Here is a 10000-nt window from a genome sequence, read left to right as displayed (position 1 = left end):
AGTGGGTTCAATGGACCATAATAATACAAAATAAAGGTATTTGAATAGAATACGATCAAACAAGATTTAAATATAATAATGCAAAAAAGTATTTACAAAACAATAGGACAAAATAAATAACAAATGACAAGTGACAACCACGTCTCGAAAAGTAATCATACTTGAAATTAAGAACACTTGAAACAAAGCACAATTCGTTATTAAACCCTTACAACAATATCACTTATAGTTAGCGTATAGATACATCACAATAAAGTGACTGCTTCCCTGCCGGACACCAGAGTCCTTGGTTAGTTGCTGAGTGGAGACTGATTCAAAATTACATTTATGGGGTCGAAGAAAGTTAGGATGGGCGGAGCAAGTAAGAACAAGGAGTGTGAAACAAGACCAACAAGTTTTCTTGGAAAGGACAAAGGAAAGTGGTATACAGGGAAAACAGTCAGGCAAAATATATACAATTATAATTATGTGGAAGGTGTAATAATATATATATATATATATGTATATATATATATATATATATATATATATATATATATATATATGTATATATATATATATAGATATTATATATATATATATATATATATGTCTTGCTCCGAACATCCATCATTATCTTATAAAATAATACAGTTATTCATATGTAAAATATTTATTAAAAACACTATCTATTGCAGCTAAAACTTAGATGTCCTTGGCAGCGTTTGTAAGGAAAAACAGAATATTTATATAGACTAACTGTTCTAAATGATAATATAAAAACAGAGCTACGTTGTCAGGCTGTAAAAGCATCCTGCTTTCAGTTTCCTCTGGTTTTCCTAAATGAAGATTATCTCTTCTCATATCGGTGCAAAATTCATTTTTGGAAAAGGAATTAAAAAAGAAACGTTTCTTTTGTTTAGCTTCAGAAAAATTATAGAGCGAAGTCCCTCATGAAAATGTGAGGTAGGGAAATTGAAAAATCTCTGTAAATAAAAATCTAAATGGCTGGTTTACAAAAAAGAAATAACATTTTGGTAAAAATACTTTCGAAACACAAATAAAAGCCGGAATTTAAGGATACAGAACCAATTCTCGGATGAAAATATTATCTGGGAAAGCTGAAAAATCTCTGTATATAAAAGTGAAAATGGAACGTTTTCTGAAAAAAAAGAAAAAACACAATATATTGGTTAAAAAAATCCTTGTGATACACAAAATAAATCCCGTAATTTAATAAGAGATTTTTTCATTTTCGAATCATTCACTGCGTTTTGTTATGATTTGCAGTGTCACACAGAATGCACAAGTTTTAATCCGAAATCTTGCGGAGCCATTTGTTTGTATGAAGATGATTTGTACTCATTTACAAAAGCCCGTGATTTTGTGCGGAGTCACTGACATGAAAGTCTAATTTACGACTGAAATAAATATTGGTCTAAATAGATATTTCAGATCATATTCACTGACGCATTCTTATAGTTCTCTGAAATGATAAATATTCTTTCTTGGTTTTGTCCTTACTTTTTTGTCATTCTTTCTTTGTTTGTTTGTTTTTTGTTTTTTTTTGCTATTGAAAACAATAAATAAATATTTTTGCGAATATTCAGTCAACAGAATAACATTTTGCTGGAATATTTGAAAATAAAATTACGAAGTACAGGGGATATTCACCTTTTATTTGCGCATGAGACGAATTTGAAGATGTGGTGGATAATGTTGAAGGAATGATGTCAACAAGAAAAAGGTAATGCGATGATATGAAATGACTTATTGTTATGAGTAGTAGGACATAAATGGTATTAGTGAAGACAATAGATTTAGTTGAGTTTCTAAACACCATAATCACGAAAGTAACTGAATTATTTGTATGGAATGGAGTAGGGGAATTGCAGTAAAATAAATGTTATGGAAATAAATGAATAAATGAAAAATATAAATAAAAGAGAGTAGATTCAAATTCAAAGAACAAAATAATAAAAGTGAATAAATAAATTAACTTCTGAAGTTCCCTTACGTTCTGTCGTCTTCTTGTGATTGAGGTAGAACTCACGGTAAAGTTACCTCTAGATTTTTATGAATTAATCTGCCCATTGACTCTTGTATTTAGGACACCATGAACTCTCTCTTCTGCAAGTTTTAAAGAATATAAAAAAAAAGAAAAAAAAATTGGGCTAGAAAACAGAACTGCTACGAATGAATCAAATATTCACGAATAACAAAGCGCAGCAAACACCTGTTCAGGAGACGAAGGTAACGTAAATGAATGATCTTTCCTGGGTGAACGTTATAAATGGGTCCAATCTGTAATATGCGATGAGAGAATTTGATGTACCAAGTGGGAAAGCTGCTGATCTCTGCCTAAAAATATTACACCATGAATCTTTAGCAGAAATGCTGTCTTATCTCATTTTAATCTTATTTTATTTAGGAAAATTGTTTTTATTAATATTACCTATGCCACGTATGATGGCATTTCATTCATTCCATTCGCCTATCTATTTAGGAAAAGGATTCATAATAAGATTAACTATGGCACTTATAATGGCATCTTATCTCATTTCATTTTTTTTTTTTTTTTTTTTTTTTTTTTTGCTATTGATATTAATTACAGCACTTATGAAGTCTCTGCCAAACCCATGAATTTGCATATCCTAACTTGTAGGTTTAGTTTCCGCAAAAATAAAACAATAAATAAAATCTTTGGTATTACAGTAAATAAATCATAAACAAAATGGGTAAAACATTTAAAAAGATATCCAAATGATAGGGGAAATAGAAACTGCGCTGATTTCAACCAATAAATAAAAAAAAAACACACAAAAAAAAAAAACCGGAACTGAAATCCGTTATAATATACAGATGAACTCTGTGTAAATGTTTTTTTTTTTTTTTTTTCAGAATGTTAATTTTTGAGAGTGGAGCATCAAAAGGAACAGAGAGAGAGAGAGAGAGAGAGAGAGAGAGAGAGAGAGAGAGGTTCTATTTTCGCTTTCATTTCACGTCTCTATTTTTCGAAAAAGATTAACTCTTGTAAACTTTGACCCGGAACACCACGCTTACGTATATCACTGGAGAGAGAGAGAAAAAAAGGTTGTTTAAACAAGTGATTTATTCTTAAAGAGGGTAAAAAGTTTAATTAAATTCAGAGAAAGGTTGTTTAATTTTGTGATGTTAATTTATTGTTAGTAGAATGCAATGGTTCAGAGAGAGAGAGAGAGAGAGAGAGAGAGAGAGAGAGAGAGAGAGAGAGAGAGAGAGAGAGAGAGCAATTTATTATAAATGTATGAATTGGGATAGAGTCTTCAGAGCCTCCAGAAACCATTTGCTTTCTCAATTAGAAAGTGAAAATGAGAGAGAGAGAGAGAGAGAGAGAGAGAGAGAGAGAGAGAGAGAGAGAGAGAGGAGGAACATGGGAAAGTGTCTGAAGCTTCTAAAATAATTAATTTCTTTTTTATTCGAAAGGGAAACATGCAATATTGAAAGGTGTATACACAAAAATTTTTTTTTCTCTTTCATCGATGATAGCTTCTGTTTGTTCTAAGTTGCTTATTCTGCCTTTTTACAAATGTCTCTTATCGACATTTTTCATTTCATTTCATTAACCCAGAATATATATATATATATAGTATATATATATATATATATATATATATATATATATATATATATATATATATATATACATACATATATATATATATATATATATATATATATATATATATATATATATATATATATATATATATATATATAAGTTCACCTCTAAAACAAAACGAAACCAGACCTATTTTACTTAATGTATTGCTTGTACGTCCAACCCACTCATGCCCGCGAGAATCAGAGATTGGTCAATCACACTGGTCGCTTTCCTATGAAAATGAAATAAGAAGACATAAACTTCCTTTCATTCCTAAAAGTGAAGAGGAACGTGGCTTCTTTCGTAATGCAGTTATCAAGAGAAAGTGGGGAAGACATTTATATAGTATATAAGAAAATAAAATTTGGGGAGATATTCTATTCTGATGACGTATTTGATTGCTATGTTGTCATATATATATATATATATATATATATATATATATATATATATATATATATATATATATATATATATATATATATATATATAAATGCATACATACGAGAGAGAGAGAGAGAGAGAGAGAGATGACAACAATAGCAACCAAAATACGTCATCAGAATAGAAATATCTCCCAAATTTACTTATATACTATATAAATGTCTTCCCCAGGGGAACTCGGAAAAACAGGAGTATCATCAAATCTTCCCTTGATAATTGCATTACGAAAGAAGCCACGTTCTTCTTCACTTTGGGGAAACAAAGGAAGTTTATGTCTTCTTCATTTAATTTTATAGGAATGCGCCCGTTGTGATTGACCAATCCCTGATTCTCGCGGACATGAGTGGGTTGGACTTGATAGCAATATATTAAGTAAAATGGTTCTGTTTTCGTTCTAGAGGGAAATTTTATATATATATATATATATATATATATATATATATATATATATATATATATATATATATATATATATATATATATATATATATATGTATATATATATATACATCTATATATATATATATATATATATATATATATATATATATATATATATATATATATATATATATATATTCGACTATAGTATATAATATATACATATTACCGTGGAAAGAATATTAACAAAATATGTATGATACATTTTCTTTAAAATCCATACCCATCTTTTCGCATAGAACATTTTAAAGCATTACTCCTCCATTATACTTCCTCCTTCTCCGCCCCACCACCCCACAGCGATTGAACCTTCTGTCAACAATGCTCCACAGGGTGGCCAAGCAAAATGTAAAAGTTCCTTAACATGTTGAAGCTATTATAGTCTGTCATGACTGAACTCTCTCTCTCTCTCTCTCTCAACAGAAATTCAATCCTGACGAAAAAGGCTCGTTCTCATACACGTGCCCTTAAAAATTATTATGATTCCTGAAAATGTAACAGTTAGGTTGGTTGTACCATATAACACGCAAAGATGCGAGAGAGAGAGAAGAGAGAGAGAGAGAGAGAGAGGAGAGAGAGAGAGAAGGGGGTTTTGGTGGTATAGAAACTTTCCTATGTTTTTACCTCATTTAGAACGGTCTTCATTAATTGGTTTCATAATAAAAAAACCTGACTAAGAACATTATGCTTTCTCTTATATTTTACTAACCTAAATTAAGTCTAATAATCATAGACGAAAAAAAAGATCCTTTGCCGTAAAGTACATAACATAGGGATATATACGTATATATATATATATATATGATATGTTATATATATATGTATATATATATACTATAATATATATATATATATATATACGTTATATTCCCTATGTTTTGTACTTTACGGGCAAAGATCTTTTTTTCGTCTTATGATTATTAGACTAATTTATGTTAGTAAAATATAAGAGAAAGCATAATGTTCTTATTCAGTTTTTTTATTTAAACCAATTAAGGGAAGACCGTTCTAAATTAGGTTAACATAGGGGGAGGGAAAAAGAAAGGAGGGGGGGTAAAGTTTTTTCTATTACCACACAACCCCTTTTCTCCTCTCTCTCTCCTCGTCTCTCTCTTCTCTTCTCTCTCTCCCTTACGTCCATCTTTAGCGGTTATAGGTACAACTAACTAGCTGTTTACATTTTCAGAATCATAATAATTTTAAGGGCCACGTGTAGAGAACGTAGCCTTTTTCGTCAGGATTGAATTCTGTTGATTAGAGAGAGAGAGAGAGAGTTCAGTCAGATTTGACAGACTATAAGAGCTTCAACATGTTTAAGGAACTTTTACATTTTGCTTGGCCACCCTGTGGAGCAATGTTTGACAGAAGGTTTTCAATCGCTGTGGGGTGGTGGGCGGAGAAGGAGGAAGTATAATGGAGTAAATGCTTTAAAATGTTCTTATGCGAAAGTATGGGTAGGGATTTAAAGAAATGTATCAATACATATTTTGTTAATATTCTTTCCACGGTAAATAGGTATATATTTATACTATAGTCGAATATATATATATAGATATGTAATATATATCGTATGATATATATATATATATATTATATATATATATATATATATATATATATGTATTATATATATCATATAATTATATATATATATATATATATCTATATATATATATATTAATATATATAAAATTTTCCCTCTAGAACGAAAACAGAACCATTTACTTAATATGTGGCTATCCAAGTCCAACCCACTCATTTCCGAGAGAATCCGGGATTTGGTCTAATCACACTGTGCGCATTCCTATAAAAATTAAATGAAGAAGACATCACCTTCCTTTGTTTCCCCAAAAGTGAAGAGAACGTGGGCTTCTTTCTAATGCAATTATCAAGGGAAAGATTTTTGATGATACCTCTGTTTTTCCGAGTTCGCCCTGGGAAGACATTTATATAGTATATAAGTAAAATTTGGGAGATATTCTATTCTGATGACGTATTTTGGTTGCTTATTGTTTGTCGATCTCTCTCATCTCTCTCTCTCTCTCTATATGTAATGCTTTATATTATAATATATATATTATAATATATATATATTATGTATATATATATATATATATATATATAATATATATATATGACAACAATCGCAATCAAAATACCCGTCATAATAAGAATATCTCCCAAGTTTTACTTATATACTATATAACTTGCCCTTCCTCCATTTCTCTTGATAACTGCATTACGAAAGCAGCCACGTTCCTCTTCACCTTAAGGAATAAAGGAAGTTTATGGTCCTTCTTTCATTTCATTTCATAAGAAAAGCGAAGCGAACATTGTGCTTTACCAATCCTCTCTCTCATCTCTGATTCTCGCGGCTGAGTGGTGGTACGTACAAGCAATACATTTAAGTAACAATAGGTCTGTTTCGTTGTTTAGAGGTTAACTTTACTATATATATAAAATATATATATATATATATATATAATATATTAGATATATATATATTTATATATGTATGTTATATATATCTATATATATATATATATTATATATTATATATATATCTATATATACATATATATATATATTTATATATATATATACATATATATATTTATATATATATATATATATATAATATATATATATATTATATATATATATATATATATATTATATATATTTATATATATATAATATTACCGTGGAAAGAATATTACCAAAATATAGACGATAGAATTTTCTTAAAATCCCTAACCCATCTTTTTTCGCGTGGGAACATTTATAGCATTGGCTCCTCCCTTCCCTTTCCTCCTCCTCCTTTCCCCTTCCACACACCCCCATCCCCCAACCCCACAGCGATTGAAACGATTGAAACTTCATGTCAACATGCTCCACGAACGCGGGCTGGCCAGCAAAATGTAAAAGTTTCTAACGTGCCGAAGCTTTTTTTTAGTCTGGTAGTGACCTCTCTCTCTCTTCCGTCTCTCTTCTCTCTCTCTCTCTCTCCTCTCTCTCTCTCTCTCTCTTTGACTAGAATGGTCATCGAACCTGTGTGATATGAGAAATTCTATTCATATCGATCTCTCTCTCTCCTCTCTCTCTCCTCCCCTCTCTCTCATCGTCTCTCTCTGTCTGTCTCTCTCAACAGAAATTCAAAATCCTGCGAAGTAGGCTGAACGTTTCTGTACATGTGCCCTTAAAATTATAATGATTCTGAAAATTTTAAGCAGTCAGTGATGAACTAGACAGAGAGAGAGAGAGGAGAGAGAGAGAGAGGAGAGAGAGAGAGAGAGAGATCGGGTGGGGTGGGGAATAGAAAACCTGACCTCTCCCTTTGTTAACGCTCATTTAGAACGTACGTACATTAATTTGTTCCTAATAAAATAATGCATAAGAACAAATTAATGTTTTCTCTTTATTTTACTCAAACATAAGTTAAGTCCTAATAATTAATAATACGACAAAAGGATCTTTACCATAAAATACATCACATGAGGTAAATGTCCCCTTCATTAAATAATGGCAATTAAAACTCAATTGCAATATAGGCCTATAAACTGCAAATTACTCGTAGATATATTTGACAGTAATTATGCACTATAGTCCTAGACCGAAGCGGTATCTATATCTTAGATATATCTGTTCTATAAACGTAATGAAATACAAATTGAGGCCATCGAAATTATTGCCCCTACAATTTCATCCTAATAGATCGACTTTATTCTGCCTGGGGGAATAAATTATGATAAGTTATCATTACGCCGAGAAACTTTCGAGTGATGCAATTAAAGTACAATAATGTTCCCGTGAGGTCTTCCGCCCTTTTTTGTTGGCTGAATACCACCCCAGAGATTCGTCTTCAGTTTGTATTTATTTCATTCGATTATTCAGAACACTAGCAATTATACGCACAACAAATAGAAAGTAACTTATCTGAAATAACTGGTTTGTTTTCTCCTTAAAGGAATCTAATCATTTTACATGTAACCCAATAAGTTCATGAATAAAAAGAGAATTGAAATAGTAGCGTAGCAAGGGAGTTGCGCAAGAGTGCCGTACGTCGTTTGTTTCACATTTGGAAAACCTCGTTCTGTGATTAATTGAAAAAAACTTTATGCTTTACGCTCTGCTGCTGCCACTTGGTAATTTTCGGATAAGCCCAGCCTCCAATGCTATTATGCCACCAGTTCTTTCGATAAATGACTTCACTACTGCTCTGTAAAGAGAGTCCGGTACATGGCTCTCTCTCTCTCTCCTCTCATCTCTCTCTCTCTCTCTCTCTCGTCTCCCTAGACTTCATAAAATCAAACCCTGTTGCCATGGAATTTGGCTATTAAGGAACCATACCCGTCTAGTATTTGGGTAACAACGAGATAGAGAGGGGGAGGGGCCGGAGGTTCGGGGGCGGGTGGTTATTTTATGGCCACTAACAGTGTAGTTAGTTAATAGGAGCATACAACCAATCTATTTCGTTTATGTGTTTCGATATATTCATTCATTCATTCTAACATCTTAATTTTTTGATGGAGTAATTGATCAAGAAAGGAAGAGAGAGAGAGAGAGAGAGAGAGGAGGAGAATATGAACTCATTGGCGATATCAAACCCTTAAGAAATACGCATTTGACTCGAGCGTTGACTCTTTTCATTTTCTTTTTTCCCACGCTATTTTGTTTGATTTCCCTCTTTCCCCCGAATAAAAGTTGAAGTTCATCAGTGTTCGCTTTTTTCGTTTTTTTTTATTACCTTTGGTTTTTTTTTTTCGTTTTTTTCAATGTGATTCGAAAGTGTTCAATGACATTTTTGCCTTCGTAAGTGCGCCAGAAATGATGTTTGTTTTCATGGAGTTTAGCTTCTGGCTAAAGAAATAGATTAAACTGAAGAAATTCATACTTAGAGCATAGATAGTCCTCTCTCTTTCTCTCTCTCTCGTCTCTCTCTCTCTCTCTCTCTCTCCAAAACCAATAGAAAGAGATAAGCAAAATATTGCCACTTATTTCAAACTGAAATCTCAAAACACTAATGAATGATTTTAAGAAATTAATATAGACACTCCTTTTTTACTATGTCAAAGGAACTTAAATTATTTTGGGATGTTGACTTATAAAGTTTTTGGGGGAGGCAAAAAATATAAAACATTGCATAGTTTATTAATTCTTTTATAATGAATTATGCACGATTATCAAAACGAGTTCACATCTTTTTCGAAAAACCAAAAAATTTTTCTTCCTTTGGCATAACCAATACAGGTAACTGACTCGATTCAATGGTATCACAGTGCCTATCTCTAAATCATTACTATTGTAAAGTATGTATTCATATATCAATTAACATATGATGCAATGATTGCTTAATTTACATTATTGACGCTCATTTTTTTCTCCAGTATCAAAACAAGAGCGGTTTACCCCATGTACAATGTCTTGATTATCCTATTATTGCATTTTTATTGTGTTATATTCGTAGACCTGGTCATACATATGCTATCTCCC

This window comes from Macrobrachium nipponense, chromosome 1, assembly GCF_015104395.2.
Source record: "Macrobrachium nipponense isolate FS-2020 chromosome 1, ASM1510439v2, whole genome shotgun sequence".
NCBI classification, from domain to species: Eukaryota; Metazoa; Arthropoda; class Malacostraca; order Decapoda; family Palaemonidae; genus Macrobrachium; species Macrobrachium nipponense.
Note: the sequence above shows the minus strand (reverse complement) of the source record.